Source organism: Cavia porcellus, unplaced genomic scaffold, assembly GCF_034190915.1.
Source record: "Cavia porcellus strain 051 isolate PalLab524CR breed Dunkin Hartley unplaced genomic scaffold, mCavPor4.1 scaffold_31, whole genome shotgun sequence".
Classification (NCBI taxonomy): Eukaryota; Metazoa; Chordata; class Mammalia; order Rodentia; family Caviidae; genus Cavia; species Cavia porcellus.
The window spans coordinates 31918289-31941679 of record NW_026947514.1 but is presented as its reverse complement, the minus strand read 5'-3'; the positions used below and the strand labels follow the sequence as shown (position 1 = coordinate 31941679).

At 41.1% G+C, this 23391-nt stretch overlaps 1 long non-coding RNA gene across 1 annotated transcript; it reads right to left on the bottom strand.

Moving 5' to 3' along the window:
* Positions 1-3473: 3473 nt before the first annotated feature.
* On the bottom strand, positions 3474-21891 carry LOC134474188 (uncharacterized). The gene is made up of 4 exons (XR_010044848.1): positions 21485-21891; positions 18125-18304; positions 5423-5544; positions 3474-4955 (listed from the first exon to the last, which is right to left on the bottom strand). It is a non-coding gene; the product is annotated as an uncharacterized LOC134474188 (long non-coding RNA).
* Positions 21892-23391: the final 1500 nt, after the last annotated feature.

Genomic DNA, 23391 nt, shown 5'->3' with positions numbered 1-23391 from the left:
CCACTGATTACTCAAGAGTGTGTTATTCAGTTTCCATGTGTTTGTGGGATTTTTGCAGTATCTTTTATCATGAATTTCTAATTTCAGAGCGCTATGATCCGATAACATGCAAGGGATGATTTCAGCTCTTTTGCACTTGTTTAAATATGTTCTGTGAGCTAATATATGGTCTATTTTAGAAAATGATCCATGTACTGCTGAGAAGAATGTGTATTCTGATGTTGTTGGGTGGAACATTCTGTATATGTCTATCAAACCCATTTGTTCACAGGTATGATTCAGTTCTGTTATTTCTTTGCTCATTTTCTGTCTGGTTGATCTGTCCCTTGGTGTCAATGGTGTATTAAGGTCTCCTGTTACAATTGTGTTACTGATAATTTGAGTTTTCATTTCTGTTAATAATTGTTTTATATAACTGGGTGCTCTGGAGTTTGGTGCGTATATATTTAAGATAGTTATCTCTTCCTCTTGGAGTTTTCCCCTTACGAGTATGTAGCGACCTTCTTTATCCTTTATGGTCATTGTTTGTTTAAAGTTCACGTTGTCTGAAAACAGAATGGCTACTCCTGCCTTTTTTTGGATTCCTGCTGCATGAAGAATTGTTTTCCATCCTTTGACTTTCAGTCTGTGAGTATCCTTCTGGGTTAGATGGGTTTCCTGTAAACAGCATATGGTTGGATTTTGTTTCTTGATCCATTCTGCCAGTCTGTTTCTTTTGGTTGGTGCATTGAGACCATTTACATTAATGGTTATTACTGTTAAATGTTGGTTAATTGTAGGAATCTTATCTCTCTGCTGTTGCATCTTTATCTTTCTGTTCTGTTTAATTATTTGCTTTGCTTGGTGGTTTTTTCCTTTGTGTATCTAACCTGTCTTTCAATATTTTTTGCAGGGTTGGTTTGGTGTTCATGAAGTTCTTCAGCTGTTCTTTGTCATGGAAGTATCGTATTTCACCATCTATTTTAAATGATAGTTTTGCAGGATATATCAGTCTAGGTTGGAAATCATTTTGCTTTAGGATCTGGAATACTTCACTCCATGCTCTTCTTGACTTTATTGTTTGTGATGAGAAGTCTGCTGTGATTCTGATAGGTTTTCCTTTATAAGTGATCTGTCTTTTCTCTCTGACAGCTTTTAATAATCTATTCTTGTGTTGGATTTCTGGGATGGTGATTATTATATGTCTGGGTGTAGTTTTATTTTGGTTATGACTATTTGGAGTTCTATATGCTTCACTGATCCTGATGTCAGTTTCTGATCTCATGCTTGGGAAATTTTCAGCTATTACTTCTCTAAATATCCTCTTGATATCCTTTATGTTGTCTCCTTCTTTTTCATTAATCCCTATCATTCTTATGTTATTCTTCTTTGCATCGTCTTGCAGTTGTTGAATTGTTGTTTCCTGATTCCTTGTTATTTTTAAAAGATCTTTTCTTTCCTGTTCACTAGCTGCGATCCTGTCTTCAAGGTCTGAAATTCTATCTTCACTTTCATTAAGGCGGTTTTTACAACTTTCAGTGGAGTTTTTTATTTCCTGTATATCTCTGTGCATCTGCATTATGTATTCTGTTTGTTTCTTATATTGCTCGTCTAGGGATTCTATCTTTTTGTTTAGTTCCTCCAATTTTTATCTGTGTTTTCTTTAGATATATTTAGAATCTCTTTCATTTCTTTTATCATTTCTTCTTTTATCTGGGATATTATTTCGAGTTTGAATTTCTTTAAAGCTTCCTGGAGTTGCTTGTCAACTTCAGTAGCTATTGTGTCTGATATATGAGGTGGATGGGATATATTTTCTTCTAAATACATTCCTCCTAGGGTTTCCTGAGATGGGCTGGAGGTTTGAGGTTGTAATTTGGTCTTTCGTTTTGTCATTTTCCTATATTTCTGTGTTTCAAGTGTTATTTGAAAGCTTCCTCAGGATCTGTTGAAAATCCCCTTCTATGTTTGCAGCTACTGAGACTCTGGCACCATGCTACCCCAAGCCATTGGGCCTGCAGAACCAATGGCCCTCCTCTGCTTGTTCAGAACTCCGCAGTTCCAGACAAGCTGGGCCTCAGGGACACTGTGCACCCACCTGCCCCTTGGAAGCTCCACAGCTCTTCAATCACAGCCGGGTTAGGGTACTCACCACAGGCCACAGTGCCTCAGGAGCCTGTGATCCCTCCCTGCTTGCAGAGATATCTACAGTCCTCCAGACAAAGGAAGGGGCTTCTGCAGGCACTCCAGATCCACCCAGCTCCTCCTCTGCATGCCGATGGCTAGGCGCAGCTGGGCTTGGGGGATAGTGTAGGCCCGCCCACCCGTCGGGAGCTCAGCAGACCTCCAAGTGTAGCTGGGATGGGGAGGCGGCTGTAGTGGCCTCTAACCCACTGCTCCACTTCACTGCACTCAGAAGCCTGGGGGGTCCGGAACAGTCTGAGATTTGGGCAGACTGTGCTGGGCACTCACCACAGGCCGAGGTGCCTCAGGAACCTGCGATCCCTCCCTGCTTGCAGAAATATTCAGTCCTCCAGACAAAGGAAGGGGCTTCTGCAGGCACTCCAGATCCGCCCAGCTCCTCCTCTGCACGCTGATGGCTAGGCGCGGCTGGGCTCGGGGGATAGTCCACCCAGCCATTGTTTACTGAGCATCACCAAGGACTTGCCAAGGTCACATTGCAAGTTAAGGGCAGAGCTTAGCTAAGGACCAGATTTCCTAGAGACATAAACACAAAATCTTAGAAAATCCCTGAGGTTTTGTATTTGTTTCCCAGAAAATAATTTGGGCATTCATTTAAATGTCGGTGTGTTTAACACTTCAGGAATACACAGCAGTCAAGACAAATAAAGAAGGCACACTGTGGCCTATGTGTGGGCACCTAAAAACTCCTTGGATTTCTCCTCCTCACGGGAGCAGTAGTGATGAGTGGCACTTGAAGGGGCATCGGCAGACCAGTGCAGTGTGTAAGCCTTGGGAGGTGACCGCTGGGTGGGACAGAGGGACAGTTTTAGAGGGCACTATGTAGGCAATTAGAGAAATTTAAATATGACTATTGGAGAAATTTGACGAGTATGGTATGAGGCACTATGAGGAACAGTGGTTAGATTTTTTGCATGTGATAGTGGTGATGTGGTTATGTAGGAAAGTGTCTTTATGTTGGGAGATACAGACCCAAGAGTTTATGGGCCAAATATCATGATGTCAAGATTACTCCACTTTCTTTCAGATTGTTCTCTCTCTCTCTCTCTCTCTCTCTCTCTCTCTCTCTCTCTGTAAATTTAATGTTGCTAAATTAGGTGAAAGTTGAATGAGAGCATGTGGTTCCCCTGTGATCTGGACATGCTGTGTTGAGAGCTGTGTGCTGGGTCTCTGGAGGTAGTATATTCCTTTCCTGTGACCTGGACTTCTTTCCTGTGTGTGGTTGAGTCTTGGTTACCTTTCTGTTATTGCTGAAACAAAATACTTGTTGCCCAAAATGAAGGAAGGAAAGGTTTACTTAGCTTACAGTTTTTAGAGGTCTCAGTCCATACCCAGCTGGCTCCAAGGCAGGGTGACGTGACTAAGGGGCAGTCGTTCATGGCGTCCACAAGCAACAAGAATGAAAAGGGCAAAACAGAGGAAAAGCAGGCCTCCTTTTCCCTCTTATTGTACGTTGATTGCTTGCCTCTGGGTGGGCGCAGGACTCACCCCGCCAATCCCAGGGCTAGGCAAGGAACCAATCACAAATGCTACACTCAGTCATGGAAAGGCCTGCTCCCCATGACTGCATGAGGTTTTGGTGGATGTTTAAACACAAACCATAATAGCGTATATGAGACAGCACATATTTCTGGAGTGTAGGCACAGGATACATAAGAGGGAAAGGTGGCAGTTTGTACTTAGGGATGTATCTGTGACTTGCACATGGTAGATGCTCAAAAAATGAGTATGCATTAATAAGCTCAACAGACACATACAGATTTCATTAACTATTCGATTGTAAAACTGGCCCTCTGGCTGCCTGTTTAACTGTTGGTCTTCTCTACTATGGTGGCGGGCTCCTTTGAGTAGCTGGTCTGGCAATCTGCTGGGGAAGGAGCCAAGGGCACCTGCCAGTCTATCCCAGCCATCCCTCTACCTCTTAGTCACCTAGAACAAAACCTCTAGAAAGGGACGGGTTTGTGTCCCCATGGACCCCACCCCAGTGGAAGTGGGGAGGGGAGTACCAAGGACCAAGCAGTGCTTGGTGTACAGGAAGCACTCAGTAAATGTCCTGCAGGTGGCAAGCAACCCATTTGTTCCAGGCACTGTGTGGTGACTTTGTAGTTTTTCAGACCTTGTAATGACTCCCCCTGGATGAGGATTCAGGATTCTGGTTTGGCAGACAAACTTGAGGATGATATGAAAATTTCCATGGAGCTGAGAAGAAAGGGAAAGAAACAGGGGGTGGAGTGGGAGAGAGAGAGAGAAGAGAGAGAGAGAGAGAGAGAGAGAGAGAGAGAGAGAGAGAGAGAGAGAGGTCAGGGAAAAGGGCGGCCAGCCAGGTTGGGAGGGAGTCAACTAGGCTGCTTCACAGCACAACACAGGACAAGAGGGAGCTGCCAGGAGTGGCCAGGAGTGGGGCCAGCAGTGGCGGAGGGCGGGTCTGTGGGAGGAGAACCTCGACCTCTGGGTGGAAAGGAGGAGAAGCAAAGGTCGAGAGGGGGCAGATGGACTGGAATCATCTTCTGGGCAGGAAGTTTTCTTCAGGGGGAGGGACGCGGCTGGGTCTTCTGTGTAGCCCAGGCTGGCTTCAGAGCTGCAATCCTCATGCCTCAGTCTCCCAAGTGCTGAGACTAGAGCTGTGGGTCACCACAGCTGGTTGTGCAGGAAGTTTTGGTAGTAAGTAGACCCAGTCAGGCCTCATCCTCACGGCTGGAGTGAGGCAGAGCAGGCACCAGACTTGAAGCTTCTACACTTGGTGTTCCCAACAGGGGACAGGTGACACGGGGTCCCTATGGGAAATAAGAGAGTCAATGCAGTGTGTATACAGATGTCTTAGCTACTTTTCTCATCTCTGAGACAAAACCAGACTCCTACAAGTTAAAGGAGGAAGGCTTTAATTCAGCTCACAGTCTGTAGAGGTTTCAGTCCATAGTCGGCTGGCTCCATGGCAGAGGGGCAGGCGGGCGGTATGAAGCAGCAAGGGCTCCCCTTTTCCATCAGGGCCACCTGCCTTTTGGTTGTTTCCACCCACAGCCAGGGCAGCCCTCCCATTATCCACATCTAGCACTATAATAAACCAGTCAGTGGACTGATTTAGTTATCACACCCTTAGTCCATATTGAGCACTCCTAATCTGCATTCACACACGCGAGGTCAGTTACCTCCAAAAAAACCCACCTATGAATGCAGGAGGCTTTGGGAGAACATACAGATACATGCAATGGCAAGGAAGTTCAGAAACAGCAGCAGAACTCACCGCCTTTTACTGTCACCATGTGCCGGCAAATCTGACCAATGGCAGCAGCGAAGCACACTTCCCTGAAAGAACTCTGCAGTCTAAAGTCAACAGTGACGAAAAAGGGCTGCGATTGTTCTGGCCTATTAATACAATACAGAGAGGTCTCAGGTGTGCTCACTTGTGTTACATCCAAAGAGCTGCTTATATGAGGTGTGCTAAAAATACACAGTGCAAGTCTGAATTTTAAAAAATGTATTACAGCAAAAGACACACTGCCACTGATGATCACATCTCATATGAGCTAGGGGTTACGGTTGACACCAAACACGGGCCACTTCAGTCCTTCCTCTCTGTGCTCATCGCACCCCGATCTGGGATATTTTCTCTTTTGGAAACGGTTTGTCACACGGTAACTTCACCTTTCATAAACAATTCATGTAATTAAAATGATTTAATTTGTTATATGTTTCGGTAATGTAATATTTTATATCTATTTTAAAATTTACCAGGATGATTGTCTATACAAGACATTGCAAAGCTTCATTCTCTATTTTTATTTTATTATTTTTTTAAATCCCCCTTTTTTCATCCTCTTTCCCTTCCCTGCCTCTCCCTTTGGTCCAGCTCTTGATCTAATTTAAGAAAGATCTATCTCCCTATTTCATATTACCTTTTATTTTGTTCTTTATTTATAGTTTGGGTTTCTCATATAAGAGAAACTGTGATATTTAAGCTTGTGTGTGTGTGATTCATTTCACATATTGGGATTGCATTAAATTTATTCTTCAGTTTTGGAAGGATAGCCATTTTGATTATATTGTTTCTGTTTATCCAGGAACAGGATCTTTCCATTTGCTGATGTATTTTTTGATTGCCTTTTCCAGAATAATATAAATTTTGTTGATGTCAAAGTGCTTTATTTTTCCTGATGTTATTGTGAGTGGTACAGTATTACCTTCCTAATCTTTCTTAGGAACACTATTGAGTTTTGAATGTTGATTTTGTGTCCTGATGCACTGCTGAATTTGGTTATTCTAAGAATCTTTGGATGGAATTCTTTGGGTCTTGTAAGTAGAGGATCATGTCATCTGCACATAATGAGAATGGCTTCATCCTTTCCATAAGTACTCGATTTTTTCTCTTGAATGATTGCACTGGCTAATGTTTCAAGGTCTATGTTGAACAGAAGTGGTGATAATAGCTTTGTCTTCTTGCTCCTGAATTTAGAGGGAAAACTTTCAGTTTTTCTCCCATTTAATGTGATATTGGCAGTAGGTTTGGCATAAATGGCTCTTATCAGATTGAGATAAGGTCCTTCTCTACCTATATTCTTCAGGTCCTTCTGTACCTATTGGTATTTCATCCTGAAGGATGCTGAATTTTGTCAAAGACTTTTTCTGTGTGTATTGAGATGATTATGTGACTTTTGTTCTTGCTCGTGTCTCTACAATGGGTTACAGGTTTTGTTGTTGTTGTTGTTGTTGTTTTGTCTTTTTGAGACAGGGTTTCACCACACAGTTTTCAGGCTGGCTTTGAACTCACTTTGTAACCCAAACAGGCCTTGAACTAACAGCGATCCTCCTGCCTCAGCCTCCCGAGTGCTGGGATTATGGACATTTGCCTCCTTGTCTGGCCTCTGCAATGGATTACATTATTGATTTGCATATTTTGAATCATCCCTGTTTCTCTGGATGTTGTGTTCTATTTGCCAGGATCTTTGTATCTGTGTTCATTAGAGAGATTGACCTGTGTAGTTCTGTGTTTTGGTTGGATCCTTGTTCAGTTTTGAAATTAGAGTAATACTAGCTCCCGGGAATGACTTTGGGAGTACATTGTTCTTTTTAAGTTCATTAAAGAGCTTGAAGAATATTGGTATTCAAATTCCCCTGAAGTTCTCGTACAACTTGGCAGTGATCTTGGCATTTCTTAGGTGCTGGGTGTTTTTTGTTTTTGTTGTTGTTGTTATTACTATTGCTTCCATTTCAGTGCCTGTTGTTGGATTGTTCAGGGTCTCTAAAGATTTTTGATTCAGTATTTTTAATCTCTGGTACTAGGGACCAAACTCATTACCTCACACTTAGCAGGCAAGTACTTGAGCCACTGAGCTAAATCCCTAGACGCTTGCTCAGTTTTGTCTCTAGTAATCTATCCATTTTTTCTAAATTCTCCAATTTATCAGGGTACAGGTTTGTGAAGTAGTTTCACTTATTCAGCAGAGTCCATTCTAATTGCATTGATTTGGGTCTCTTGTCTCTTTGTTTTATTTAGGTTGGCTAAGGGTCTGTCTATTTTATTCTTTCAGAGACCCAACTGGGCAACTCACTGATTCTTTGTATTTTTTATTTTTATTTTTTTGCTCTCAATTTCATTGATTTCTACTCTTATCTTTATAATTTTCTTCCTCCTACTAGCTTTGGGTTAGGATTGTTCTTGTTTTACTAGAACTTTGAGATGCTTGTTAGGTGCTTTATTTGGGCTCTGTTTTTGTGGTGTGGATATTTATAGCTATCAACTTCCTTCTTAGGACTACTCTCATTGTGTCTCATAAATTCCGGTATGTTGTACTGGGATTATTTTTTAGTTCTAGAAGCTGTTTTATTTCTTCTTTGATTTTTTCTGTAACTGATTATTTAGGAGTATTGTTTAGTTTCTGTGCACCTGAATAATTTCTGTGAGTTGTTGTTGATTTCCAGTTTTATTGTGCTATGGTCTGATAATACGAATGGCAAAATTTAAATTATTTTACACTTACTTAAGTTTATTTTATTGATTAGTATATGGTCTATTTTGGACAAGGTTTCATAAGCTGGGTGGAACACTGTATATACTTATTAAGTCCATTTGTTCTAAGGTTTTGTTCAATTCTGATGTTTCTATATTAATTTTTTGTTTGTGTTATTGAGATATTGAGATCTCTCAAAGAGATGTGACTCTATGGGAGAGAGCTTACCTAGTGTGCTTGAGGCCAGGGTTCAAGTTCTAGCACTGATAGGAGAGAGAGAAGCAGACAGACAGACACAGAGACACAGAGACACAGAGAGATAGAGAGAGAGACAGAGAGGAGAGACAGAGAAACAGGCTTGTAATTGTACATGTTTGTGGAAATCAGTGTGACATTTCAATGCACAGTGATCAGGTCAGGATAATTGGTGTATCCACAACTCAAACATTTATCATTTCTTTGTGTTTGGGAACATTCAAAATTTTCTATACTAGATAATTTGAAAGATACAGTTATGGTGGCTTTTTTTTTTTTGAAAAGAGCTTATCTTGGATTGGGGATATAGCTCAGTGACACAGCACTTGCCTAATATGCTTGACATCCTTGTTTATAGCACAGAGTCAGACAGCTCTTGTGACAGGTGTGTGACTGTCATCTTCTTCAAAACATTCTCCCACCCACATTCACTCAATGCTGCTTTGTTGGTGTTGAAACACTACTGTTATGGTGGAATGGAAGATCAGAAAAAGAGGGGAGCATTGTTTGATGGAGAAAATAGAGAAAGCATAGAATACGTGAAGCAGGTTCAAAGAGACTATCAGGAAACTAAAAACTCTATCGAAAACTGGCATAACAGCTTGAAAGAAACTAAGGACAGACTATCTGAACTGGAGGGCAGATTAGTAATATGGGAGAATGAAATGAAAAACTTCTTAAAAGTAACAAAGAAACAAACAGCAATAATCAAAAACTAGAAGATGATAAGAGGATTCATAACTTAAGAATTAAGAACATAAAAGAAGAAGTAGTGACACAAACAAATGAACTACAAAAGCTACTCACAGAAATAATCCAGGAGAATTTTCCTAATTTAGCAAAAGGTAAAGATATTCAGTTGTATGAAGCATACAGGACCCCAGCCACCTACAACCCAAACAGAGCTACACCCAGGCATATAATAATCAAAATTCCAGAAATCCAATATAAGAACAGAATATTAAAAGCCATCAGAGACAAGAAACAGATCACTTACAAGGGAACACCCATCAGAAATACAGCAGACTTCTCGGCACAAACCATCAAATCATGAAGAGCGTGGGGTGAAATAATTCAAGCTTTGAAAGATAATAATATCCAGCCAAGATTGATATATCCTGCACAACTATCCCTGGAAATTGATGGAAAAACAAGGTGCTTCCAGGATAAAGAGGAACTAGGGGAATATGCAACCACCAATTCAACTCTACAGAGAATACTACAGGATATTCTAAAAAAGAAAAATACAAAGAATCCAGAAATAGTGGCAGAGAGGCCACAATGAATGGAGCAGAAAACAAAATGAAGAAGACAAACTGACAACTAATGACAGAAAAAGAGCTCAACAGAAATGAGGCAGAGAAGATTGAATGATAGGAACAGCTATTTTGGAGAAAATGACGTCTTAATAGGTAATACTGATTTAGTATCATCTTGTTTTGAAGTCTCATCAAGCTTTTGTTCTTCTGTCTCCATTGGTCTAAACAGGTGGTATCTTATTGGATTTTATTATGTATGATAGGATAAGCAAAAACTTTTAAAGACAAGGAGATTATACAGAAACCATTGTTCGTTTTCTGTTGGTTGATTCTAAATACCCTGTAATGCTGTCATTCTCTTAAATGGTTTTACATTGTTTTGATATATTTGATGCTACAGTATACGAAGTTATACTCAAAGATTTCAAGGAAAGAGACAATATGGTAACTACTTTTATGTCAGGATTATCTTGTGGTGAAACACTAATCTGCTTAAATGGTTATGTTTTGATCTGCGCTGTTTTGCTGTTATGCCCTCTTTTATCTCAATCTCCACTTCATTATTTACTTTTTTATTTTTATCCTTTTAATTAAGGGAAAAATAAATAAAAAATAGCAGGATATATTATAGTAACCCACTTTGACTTTCCATTATCTTGATTTAAAGCCCTGTATTACTCTCACCATCTTGTTTTTGACTGATGTCCCTCTATTCTGTTTTGCTTGATAGTACCAGGTTCAAAAGTTTAAGCAACAGCTCTGAAGATAGTGGGATTCATTATAAAACCCATTATCGTTGACTATTATCTACTTTTGAAGACCTATAATGTCTCCAATGTTTTGGTTTTGTCGGTTTTGTTCTTTACTGTTTTGTTCAATTTTATTATAACTGATGATATAGGCAATTCTATTAGAGATAGCAGGAGGCATTATGGTAACCATTGTTGATCACCTTGTATTATGCTTTTATGTTATCTATTGTGTCCACCCTTTTGATTTGATTGACTCTGTTCTGTTATGTCACATTTGGTTCTACTCCCTTCCAAAAAAGTAATAAGAACTGTGGGAGCAACAAAATCCAAAATGGGTAATTGTCATTGTACAAAAGAGAGGAAAAGAAAGTGCTCTAAACGATATAATTGCATGTATATATAAGTGTATAAGATAGATAATGATACCACTGAGTTTTGTTGGATCATTGAACAGAACTGTTTGCAGTCTCACTGTTGGAATGTCCACTTTACAAGCTTTAATTTTGTGACTTGAACAATTATTTCTAAGATGACAGTATGTAATCCATTAACTAGTGATTTCCTACTGTTTATTTTTTTCTGTAAATCTGTATAACTTGTACCCTTTCTCTGCTTTTTTTTTCCTCCTTAAATAAAATTAAAAAAAAAAAAAGAAACACTACTGTTACGAAAGGCTGTTTAGGATGTCAGTAGTACTGTAGGTTGAACTCCTAAATACTATGCACTACTTAGGTCATGATGTCAAATGCTTTTAAGTTAAGTATCTGTGGTATAGTGCTGCCAAGTTAAAAAAAAAAAGTGACAGCCAGGCCCAGCATTACAGGTGTGTAATCCCAGCTATTCAGAAGGCTGAGGCAGGAAGATTGCAAGTTTCAGTTCAGCCTGGGCAATTTCGTGAGTTCCTGTCTCAAAATAAAGGATCAAGAATAAAGAAGGGGTGGGAATGTAGCTCAGTGTGAAGACCCTGGATTTAATCACTTGTGTTGAAAAAAAAGTTACAATACTATCAGCTGGCTGATCCTAATTTTGATAAGAAGATATTAGCCTAGGAAGAAAGCTGGCAGGAAGCCAATAGGCAGGCAGGGCCCCTGCGGGCGAGCTTATGGGAGTTGACAATAGTCTGCTTGCTCATCTGCATAGTCTGCTTTTTCCCTGTGAGATGAATATAGAAAAATAAAAGCAATTTAAACACTCAGTGAGCAAATGTTTATGTTAGAAATTCCGGTATTGAAAAGCAAGAACATCTAGAGGACCAGCCAGCCATACAGGAAAGATCTCTGCGCTGGAGGAACCTGTCTGCCAGGGCACTTGTGCTCAGCAGGTAGGTTCCAACAGGACGCTGAAAAGCACAGCACTTTGTTCCTTCAGGTGTGAAGAGGGTGGAGGTGTGCGCATTGCACAGGGGGGATGAGACACTGGCAGGACCTGGCGGTGGGGGTGGGAATGGGGTGGTGTTCTTTTGACACTGGGGTGCGTGAGTGCACTTGGGCTGATGGCTCTAATCTGGTGCAGTAGGTTTAAGACGAGCAAGCACTTGGATCCTGACAGGCAGGTTCCTATCCCCAAGGAAGCTTTAAGCAGCTTGGACATGGAAAGCGAAGCTTAGGAGCCACGATCTGATGAGTAAGAACTAAACTGTTTGCTAAGAAACCAGCAAGCGCTAATCGAGTCCCAGAACAGGATCCTCTGTGACGTTTCTTCCTGAGCAATCCTGTGTGGGCTGAGACTGAGCCAACCCCTTGTAACTGCCCATCACCGCACCACAGAAGGGAAACGATGACTTTACAAGAAACCTGGACAAATTACACTAATGCTAACAGAAATACTCATAAGAGTACCTGCCATTTATGGGGTACCTATTATTATGCCAGCTGCTTTATGTATTATACCTCTCAGTCCTAAATTCTCAACCACATAGCGCTGAGAAACTCTCTTCTCTAAAACCATAGATCATAAATCTTGTTAGTTGAAATTTTCCTCATGAGAATGGAACATCCTGTTCTTGCCAGAAAGTTCTGAGCTGTGCAGGTCACTGTAACACAGAGAACTCCAGTTTCCAATCTAGATGCAGAGCTTTAGATGGCAGATTGGGGGTGCAACATTCCACACCCCGCTGGGTCTTGTGGTTGTCATGGAAGATGATTCTGAGTTCAGGTCCTAGCCTTGCTAGCTGTCAGACTTAATGTTCCTAACAGAACTTGGAATGATGTTCCTAAGGGGCTGTGGCCTCTTTCCTTTTGAATTATTATTTTCTTACCAATGACCCTTGTTTCCGCCACCCCTCCCCCCAGAAATCCCCAAGGAAGGCAGCTGCTAAACTGTCCTGGCTTCCTGGCTGCTCACTTCCCTGCTGCTCCTACTTGGCTGCGTCCCATCAAGTGTCGGTCCTGTGTGCCCCAAGCCCAGCGAACATCCCTCCTGACACCTACGATGAGGTGCCATGGTTTGCTGTGGTATAGGTGCTTTCTGATTACCAAGTTAATGACCCTAACTTTTTGGACTGTAGATATACTTTCTTGTGTTTTCGGTTTCTATAAATACCAGACACTGAGTAAATTTTTTTTTTTTAGATTACATATTCTCATCTTAGAAATAGTTGTTTAAGTTACAAAATTGAAGCACATAAAGTGGACTTTAAAACAGTGAGAGTGCAGTTTTCTTCAATGATCCAAAAAAACACTCAGCAATATGGTTATCCATCTTATACACTTAAACATATATGCAGTTATAACCTTTAGAGCACTTTCTTTTCTTTTTTTTTTGTAGAATGACAATTACACATTTTGGGTTTTATTACTCCCACAGTTCTCATTACTTTTTTTGAAGAGAGTAAAACCAAATGCAACATATCAGAACGAGTCACACTGAATAAATTTTAAGGAAAAGATTTTTTGGTTTCCTCTGGCCCAACGTCCAGGGGCTGCTTCTGGTGATGATTTTCTTGCTGGCAGAGAGCATCATGTGGCAAGAGATGGGGAGACCTAGCCAAACTGACTTTCGTAACAGGCCGTCCTCCAGATCATTCATTCATTCGTGAATGAACACAGAACCTCTTTTGGGGGGATGGGGTATTGCCAGTTGAACCAAGGGCCTTCGCAATGAGATATACGCCTGGTGCCCCCACCCCATAAGCCTACCTATGTCTGCAATTGGTATACTGTTGGAGGTCTGGAGTACGCCTGTTTTTTTTTTTTTTTTGTCTTTTTAAAAAATTTTATTTAAAGAAATACTAAACAAAACAGAAAATAGGTAGAAATAATACATAATTTCAAAGAAAAAAATAAACAGTAAGAAATCACTAGTTGATGATTACAGATTGTCTTCTTACAAATAGTTATTCAAGATATTAAAGTGGAGCTTATAAAGTGGGGATTCAAACAGTGACATTGCAACCAGTTCTGTTCAACTACCCAACAAAAACTTAGAAGTATGGTTATCAATCCTATACACTTAAACATACATGTAGTTATCCATCTCTTCAATTATGTTGAGATTGAATAAACCCAAGCAGGGTAATATCACTCTGAACAAAGAAGAATACTATTGCTGAGTTTCACATTATGACACTCCATGATCAGCACTGGGTATTTTAGTGTCTCTTTTTCTTCAAAGTATCTGTTCATTTCATCATGTGTCATAAGATCTGTCCTCATAAACTGTATACAGATTCTACACATGCATGAGTCTTAACATGTATTTCTATCCTTTCTATATTAGATGGAAAACAAAACAAAGCAAGGCAAAACAAAACATATTCCTATAAACACATGAAACAAAATAAACATTATATGTTTATTTATAAGACCATTGTACAAAAAGTTCTACCATGGTTCCTGTGTTGTCTCTTGTTATCTCCAATAGAATTGGCTAGATCATCAGACATAGTATAATTGAATATGTCAGTACACAACATTAATAAAAACACAACTTTGTATATAGTATAGAACTTCAAAAATTGGCAGTTATCAAACCAGAATGTGTATCATAGAGTCTTGTCATCTTCAGTGTAGTTGCCTATACTGTCAGGCTTGATACTATCAATCATATACGTTTTGAATAAAATTTTCTGTGCCTCATTTCTGTTATGCTCTTTTATTGCTATCAGTTGTCTGCTTATCTTCTTCATTCTGTTTTCTGCTCCATTCATTGAGTCCTCTCTGCCACTGTTCCTGGAATCCTAGTACTTTTCTCTCTCTCTAGAATACCCTGGAGTATTCTCTGGAGAGTTGGATTGGTGGTTGCAAATTTCCCAAGTTCCTCTTTGTCTTGGAAGCATCTTGTTTCTCCATTAATTTCTAGAGACAGTTTATCAGGTTATATCAATCTGGGCTGGAGGTTATTTTCTTTCAGGGCTTGAAATATTTCATTCCAGGCTCTTCTTGACTTGATGGTTTGTGTTGAGAAGTCTGCCGTGATTCTGATGGGCCTTCTTCTGTAGGTTATCTGTTTCTTGTCACTAATTGATTTTCATATTCTGTTCTTATATTGAATTTCTGGGATCTTGATTATTATGTGTCTGGGTGTAGCTTTGTTTTGGTTGTGGGTGGCTGGAGTTCTGTATGCCTCATACATCAGAATATCATTTCCTTTTCCTATGTTTGGGAAGTTTTCCTTAATTATTTCTGTGAATAACCTTTGTAGTTCCTTTGTTTGTACCCCAGCTTCTTCATTTACATTCTTTATTCTCAAGTTATAGATTCTTTTGTCATCTTCTAGCCTTTGTATTGTTTCTGCTTGTTTCCTTGTTATTTTTAAAAAGTTTTCCCTTTCATAATCCCACATTGAAAAATTGTCCTCCAGTTTGGATAATCTATCCTTAGTTTCTTTCAAGCGGATTTGCCATCTTTCCATAGAGTTTTTAATTTCCTGGTGCTCTCTTTGAATCTGCTTCATATATTCTATGTTTTTTTAAATATTCTTCACCAAATGGTTCTCTCCTTTGAGTTCCTCCCTTCTTCCTTCTGTGTCTGCTTGAGAGGTGCTTAGTATCTCTTTTATTAATCTTCTGATATCTTGCTTTATTTGGCTAAATATTTCACTTCTGAACTTGTCTATGAGGTCCCAAAGATATCTATTTATGTACATGGGTGCGGTGTCTGATATTGCATGTTTGCTGTTCTCATTCTCCTTTGTATTTGCCTGTTCTGGGTCCATGTTCTCAGGGTTGGGACCTGAGGACTTTTTTTGTTGCTTCCTCTTCCCATCTTTTTTGCTTCTTCTAGGAGGCCCCAGTTTCTTTCTTTGTTGGTTATAATTCTTCCAAAGCATGCCGGCTAGATGGCCCTTCATACTCTATGCCTGGATTTTTATCAGTAGTGGCACTGCGAATTAGTTTTGTCGACTAGATAACAATATAATTTGACAGACAAGTGGACCCTTGTCTTTGTTGACAGTCCAATCCAAGCCAGCTGTTATGGATTAAAAACTGATGGTCAACTTAATGAGGCTGGGTTAAAGCAGCATGGTGCTGAGTGAAGATGTTCCACCTGAGGAACGTTGCCAGCATAGAGATGTGGTGAAGAAGAGCTAGGTGTTGTGGGTTCTCCAATGTGTTACTGTTTGAGCCATTAGTTCTCCTGGAGGAACTCCTCATAACTAGCTTCTCCAGTGTGAGTTCAACCATTGTCATCAGAAAAGCTCAGGACCTTGATGGTAAGAATGGCTGCGGTTCACTTTGCAGGAGTTCTGATCCTTACACTGAGCATCGCTTCCTGGCTCTAGAGGGGAAGACATGTGCTGTTTAATCTCCAGGACAAACTTGTCATCCTGGCTGTCTGGCATGTACTCAACTGTTCTTATCATTAGAGGAGCTCAGGGTCTCCATGTCGCTGAAGATGGCTGTGGTGTTTTTCAGGACAGTTGTAGTCTTTGTTTTGAGCGTGACTTCTCGGCTCCAGTGTAGAACTCTCAGCCTATCAGCACAGCTCCTTTACCCTGCTGGCATAGACTTTCTAGCTTCCAATGCTGACTTTTGGGCCTTCCCAGCACATATCCATAAAAGAGACTAGTATGAGTCCTTCTTGTGGGCTTTAGACCTCCAGTTGGACTTGTGGGAGGCATTGTCATGGGTTCTAGTCTTCATCTGGACTCATGTAGGACATTGCTGTGGGATTCAGGCCTTTGGCTGAACATTCTATTTAGTGTTGGCTGAATATTCTATTTAGTGTTGTGGACAGATTTCCTGTACTTTCTTGTGTTAAGTTTTGGGTGACCATCATAAATAATATTATAAATTCTGTGTTCTGATTCTAATTGTTCTCTGTACAAACCCAGACTACCACCCCAGCAAAGATTTCTTCAGGCTGTGCACAGTGGCTTCAGAATATGTAAGGCAGTCAGAGGTTTAACATAATATCCTCAATACAATGGAATAGTTGTGGGCCCTGCTGAGCTGGAGATTGATCACACATGCAGGGCTAAAGCAAAGCCAGTCGGAGAACACCAAATGCCTGAGGTGAGCCAGACAAACAAGTTGTTCTGCCAGTAGGAGAAGGATTTCATCTGTTATCAACCTCTTGCTGATTTATAGATAAGTGCACTGCAGCCATTGGGCAGTTCCTCTTCTCCCATCAGCAGAGAGGGCTCCACCTGACCTCAGCTTTCTGCATTCTGGCTCTTATCTTCATTTCTTCATCCTCCACTGTCTTCGCCTCCTGGGAATTTCAAGTGCTGCTCTGACTGCAGCAAATAGTGACACAGAGTGTGACTTGGTCCAGGTGGCCTAGTCTTGGGCTGCCAGGCTATGACACAAAGTCAGGCTATACAAATAGCCTTGTGGCAATGCCTGGAAGGTCCATTGCCTATGCTCCCAAGTGAAGGCAAACTGTCCTTGACTGTCAGGCATGATAGCAATGGAGAAAAGGGCATTAACCAAATCCACAACATAATAATATTGACCCGCTGTCGGGGAGAGATGATCCATCAAGTCCATAATATTAGGCACTACTGCATGCAGTAGGAGTCACTCTATTCAATTCGTGGCAACCCACAGTTATTTCTGCATCCCATCCAGCTTCTGTACAGGCCATACAGGGGAGCTGAAAGGGATACCTGCCAGGTGTATCACTCCCCCTTTGCAGTTTCAAAATAGTTTGCCCTATTCTCTCATGGCTCCCAGGCAGCCAGTATTACCTGTGGGAGAGTCAGTGGTGTGGGGTGTGAATGTCCTCAGACTACGGTTTTTATCATGCAAATTTGCAAACAGAGTTCTCCCTGCAGGGTGTTGACTGACCACCAGTCAGTATGTCCCCTCCAGTATGTATTCAGCAACCCGGGAAATACAGACATCATAAAGGCATGGAGCCAAGTGCCCCATACTGAAAGTCACCTGTGTTCTCTGGACTATGATCACCTCTGTATCCTTCTATATGTGCAAGAGGTCCCATGAAATGGTCCAGGTTGCCATATATTAGCAATGATTTGGCTCCAGTATTCACCAATGCTACTACACACTGTATATTGTTTGGGGGCCAGTAAATGGTCAGTTCCACATGTGCCTTCTGGTCTTCAGGGTCCCTATTAACTGGGTGCCTCAACCTGCTTCCTAATCTGGGGGAAGCTAGTCTTCCTGTTTTACTGGGTTCTGTTTTACCTCTGGGCCCATCAGCCAGTACTACTTGCTTGGGGTACAATTGCTACCACAGAGTCAGCAACACGTCAATGGCTGCCCACTCATTTTATCTGTGGCTAAGCTGGCAGCCAGCAGATCTGTCCAAATTTGATACCAACTGACCTTTGGCTCCCATAGGCTCCCATAGGGTTGCCCCTGCTCGGCTGGAGTCCATTTGCTTTTTTTCTTCCGGTGGTACAGGTGTTACAGGTCTCGCCTTATCTTGATGCTTCACTTCCATGTTCCCCAGCTGGGCTGAGGCATCCACAACACTGTGGATTGGGTGAATTACACATCAAGACCCTGACTCAAAACAAGACAAAACAAAAAAAAATGATTTCATCTGTTTCACTTTCCCTTTTAAAAAACATGGCCACTAGAAAATTTAAAATTAATATATGCACCCTGCAGTATTACTTCTATTGGACAGTGCTGGTTTACACAGTCATTGTTAATTCAGACATTGTTAGTACAGAAAGAAGACAGGGAGACAGAAGAAAGCAAACAAGCAAGCAAGAAAAAAGAAAGGGAGAGCAGCATAAGCGGAAGATTGTTAAAGATGATCAGAAACCTGTTAAGATGGTTTAAAGGTCTTAAGGCTCCTCCCAACACTACAGTGAGCAGGGTGAGCTGCCCCAGAAAAGGAATAGGCTTAAGCCTATTAGAAGTTGATTAGAAAATGCTCTGGTGTTTTACTAAGAAGGCAAAGTACACAGCTGACTGTAGAATTCCATCTGACTTGGGTTGGGGATGGTCTGTTGGACTCTGCAAAGAATCTGTTCCCACGGGTTCAAGGAAAGCTTAGAAACTGCATTGTTTCTGGTGGGTCTGCCTCTGGTAGTTCTCTGAGTCTGGGAACCACTGACTTGAAGATGCCTGCAAAGGCTTGGTGACCTGCAGAAGAGGAAAAAGAGGTGCCCAGAAAGGGCACTGAAATGGACTTTTGAGAGAAACTATCTTCTTCCTGAAAGGAGAAATGGGCTGGGATTTAGAGAGGACAGGTCTCAGGACCCTCCCGGGGGTGCTGTAATAGTCAGCTTTCTGTTTTGGGACAAACTTCCTGGCATTCACGATTTAAAGGAGAAAAGCTTTACTTTGGCTCATGGTTTCGGCGGTTTCAATGCATGGTTGGCTGCTCCGCTGATGTCAGGCTTATGGCAAGACAGAAACATCATGGCAGAACGATACAGAGCAGCAAGACTGCTCACATAAGGCAGCCAGAAAGTATAAAACGGAAAAAGACAGAGAGGAAGGTGCCAGGGGGAACAGATAGAGTCCCTAGGCCATGTGCTTATGACTTACTTCCTCTAATGAGCTCATTCAAGTAGGAACCCATCAGTGAGCAAATCCACTGATAAAGTTTGTACCCCTCATTCAGTTGCCTACGTGTTTGAATCCAATCACAATTGACAAACAAGGTTAACTGTTGCAGGAACAGTGACCTTCATAACGCTTGCTTTTTTTTTGACACAGAGTTTTGCTATGTAGTCTAGGCTGGTCTCCAACTCTTGGCAATCTTCCTGCCTCAGCCTCCTGAGAGATGGGATGACAGGTGTGTGCCATCACATTTGGCTCAACTCCCACCTGTTAAAATCCTCTTCCCTGGGTTAGTGAGTAGGGCCCCATGAATCAGACTTGTGGTCTTCTAGTTTTCTTGTTTACCTGTCCTTCAAAAGAACTTTGAAAAACTACCTAATTTTTCCTACATTTTAGTTGACATTGGGAACACTTAGTCATGAATTTAAACATTTATAGAGAAAGTCAGGTACTGTGGCATGTGTCTGTGGTCCCAGCTACTCAAGAGATTGGGTCCAGAGAGGATTGCTTAAACCCAGCAGTTCAGAACCAGCCTGGACAACATAACAAAACCTCATCTCAAAAAACAAACAAATAGGATGCCCTGTGCAGGATGGGGAACAGCCAGACCCAAGCTACTTCCCGTGAGTCACTGCCATTTGCTGACTCAGGGAAGAGAGAACAAGGCCACACCAGCAAGCAAGCCCTGTCTCGGAACCAGTGCCATGTGCGGGCTGCCATAGGACTGGGAACAGCCAGACTCAAGCCCCTTCTGGTGCGTGGGCTGGTAAACAAGAAGAGCCAGTCCTCCTCTTCCCAACCCATTAAGTGATCTGGAGAACTGATCCGGAGAAACACGGGCTGCAATGATAACCATTGAGGTGAAATGCAATTTGATGCTGGTGGTGTTTGGTGTTTCACTGATCTTGCAGGTCTATCATCTATTCAGAAGATAGTAGTATGCAGTGTGGCATCTAGGGGCCATCTCCTGCCGAGGGTGGTAGCCATTGTTGATTCCCTATGATCTTGTTTTGGAAGTCCTATATCATTTCCATTGTTTTGCTGGATTGGGTTTTATTCTCTTTTGTTTTGTTTGATTATGTCAAATCCGATGGCAGGAGCAGCTATTTCAAAGACAGCAAGGTATATTATGGTAGCCATTTTGGATTTACTATTGGCTTGTTTTGAAATCCTTTATTGCATTCTTTTTTTAATTGTTTCTATTCCTTTCTGTTCTGTTTGATTTTTACTTTGTCCAAAGTTATCTGCAGCTATTTTGAAGACATCAAAAGGTATTATGATACTATTATTGATTTTGTAATGTTTTGAAGTCCTGTATCTCTTACACTTACACTCTTTGTTTTGATTGGTTTCGTGCTATTTTATCCTCTTTAAAATAAAATAAAAAATAGTTGCAGAGGATGTACTTAAGTATTGCTATTTCAAAATAAAACTATTACATCAGTCTTTTAAGTAAATTCATTGATATTGACACACCATCGCAATATGACACCTATGATGATCCATTTTAATATTTGGAAAGCAACTTCTAATAGGACAGAAATTTATCCCATTCTTTTTATACTTACACTCATTTCCATTAACTTTATCCCTAGACTTTTATCCCAATATACTGTGCTTCTATATTTAAAAATGTCTTCAAGCACCCTTTTGTAGTCTATGCATATTCTATGCACTAAAATTATGTCTAAAACGTGTACTAGAATATTCATTTATGATCAAAACAACATAAGCATGATACAAATTTTGATAGTTATTCAGTTTCAAAAGTAATTTTATAGGATATACATCTCTTCTTGAGATGGATAGAACTTTTTATATATAGCTGTAGAAGATTAATATTCATTGCAAGAAGATATCTCTGTATGCAAATACTGAGAAATATTGCTTGTATAAATAGGTAGGAATGGATGGAGTTTTATTAAAGCAATACCGCTCAATTTTAAAAGTTCCTTCTGAGTTGTATGTCAACAACCTTTTTATAAACGAACAAAAATTATACTCAGTGTTGTATTAGCTGACAACTTGATCATACTTCAATTTATGTCCTACCTCAATTTAGTTTCAAGCAAAAGCTTGGAGATCATTTGATATACAAAGGATTTGTAATCCTACCCTTTGCCTTATTGGCTTTCTCAATTGCCTACCCAGTATTTTCAGCTGTACCTCTGTTTGGGGCTTCAGAAATACTCCTCTTCCTCTTGACTGAAGAAGGGTAACTTGGCACCCACTCCAAATCTCCGTGTAGAGGGATAAGGGCTGCATGGAAGGAGATGCCTGTAGCACAAGAGAGTTCACTGTGAGGTCAATTTAGAAGATGGTTAATTTCAAAACGAAGGATCTAGAATGGCAGGTGAGTCCCTTAAATTGGAATCCCCAGGACCCCTTGAAAGTCTTGGCATGAGCTCAAGGGGTTCACATATCCTAGACACTCGCCCAGCAAACAGGACAGCAGCTGCTATAGCTCAGTCTCTATTTAGAGATAACCAAGGCCTCCTGGCGAGACGTGGAGGCTGCCTGCCTAATTGGAGAGTGCCTCCTGATCCAGCACTCCCAGAGCTGCCTACTGGTTCTGCCGGTTTCCCCACTTCAGAGAAAACAGCTCTTGGCTTCATCTTCCCTTTTAAGACAAATTCTTTTGTTAAACTTCTCCAGATATGTCCTGAAGCTTACCTTCAGCCTATATCTCAGACTTGTTTCTTTGTCTCTTGGAGATAAATTGTTTGGGTTCAAATGTTTAGTTGCTGTTGTACTTTGGAAAGCTAGTTGCTAAGCTACTGTTTCCTCTTATGAAAGTTTTGGTGGGGTAAAGTGATTGAGGTGAAGTTCTGAGCAGAGTGTGAGGAACAGTAAGCACTTAATAGACGTGAGATATTATTATTGGTGTTAAGCTTTAAATTTGGCTTATCCTTTAAATCTTCTTGGGAGAGGCTATGCTCATCCTCTCAAGCCTTGTTTTAATCATCGTGTTACTTTGATCCTTATTAGCATCATATTACTGGGGAAGGTTGAGCCAGAGACTTACGTGTGTCAAGTAAAGGCTGTGGGGAGCATCAGAACTTCAGAAATTAAGGACACCGCCCCATGTCTGAACCTCTCAGCCTAAACTCAGTTTCAGCATTGGTCTGCGCTTTCTAGCTGGGGCAAATTACTCACCCCTCCACTTGTCCTTGGCCCAGTGGAAAGGGTAAAGGAGCTTTCAGGCTTGAATCCCACGGTATCACTAATGGTTACTGAACTTTGGCGATAAGCTTCCTGGAACATATTCCATCTTTCACAAAATATGGTTAGCAATAGCCATTTTAGCGTTATTGAGATGGTCCAATGAGTTAAGTCAGTGAAATTCCTTGCACAAGTCTGGCAGAGAAGAAGCCTCCTATTGTTGCTGAATGTTACAACGTGCAGTAGGTAATTACGAGGCAATCTCCCCATAGTGGCCACAGTGAGGAAAATAGGCATGACTTGGGCAGATAAGATGGTCTCACATGTCTGGAAGACAGATAAGTTGGCTTGCTCTGCTCTGGTGGAAGTTGGTAGGCAGCTAGAGGTTGGACTTTAGTGTCTAATTGAATTTGGACAATTTTGAAGTCGAGCTCTTTTTGTATTCACCATTTGGGATGCCAGCCTAGTTGACTGTGACTCTCTTAACTCACCATCCCTGTCTAAGCACCGGGCTTTTTGGCAGCCATGTTTATGCCATGTGATCTCATCCCCTCTGACTGGACCAGGGTTGGTGCCTGGCCCAAAGTGAGGTCATCGAATTTTCTTCTGCGGAGAATTTAGAACTGGTACTAAAGGGTTGCCTTTTCACTCTGGGATTTAATGTTAAAGCAAGGGTGATAAAATCTGGGTGATAGGGCATGGTCTTCTATATGAATAGAGAAACAGAGAAAGACAAGTTGTAACATGTAAGCAAGTGAAATTAAAACACACACACACACACACACACACACACACACACACGGTAGAAAAAAATGTGTAGTCCCAAGTTCCTAACAGTTCCTACTTCCTGTTTCAAACCAGTTCTCAGGCCTGGTGCATTCTTGCCCTTGGATTTCATGAGACACTTCTAA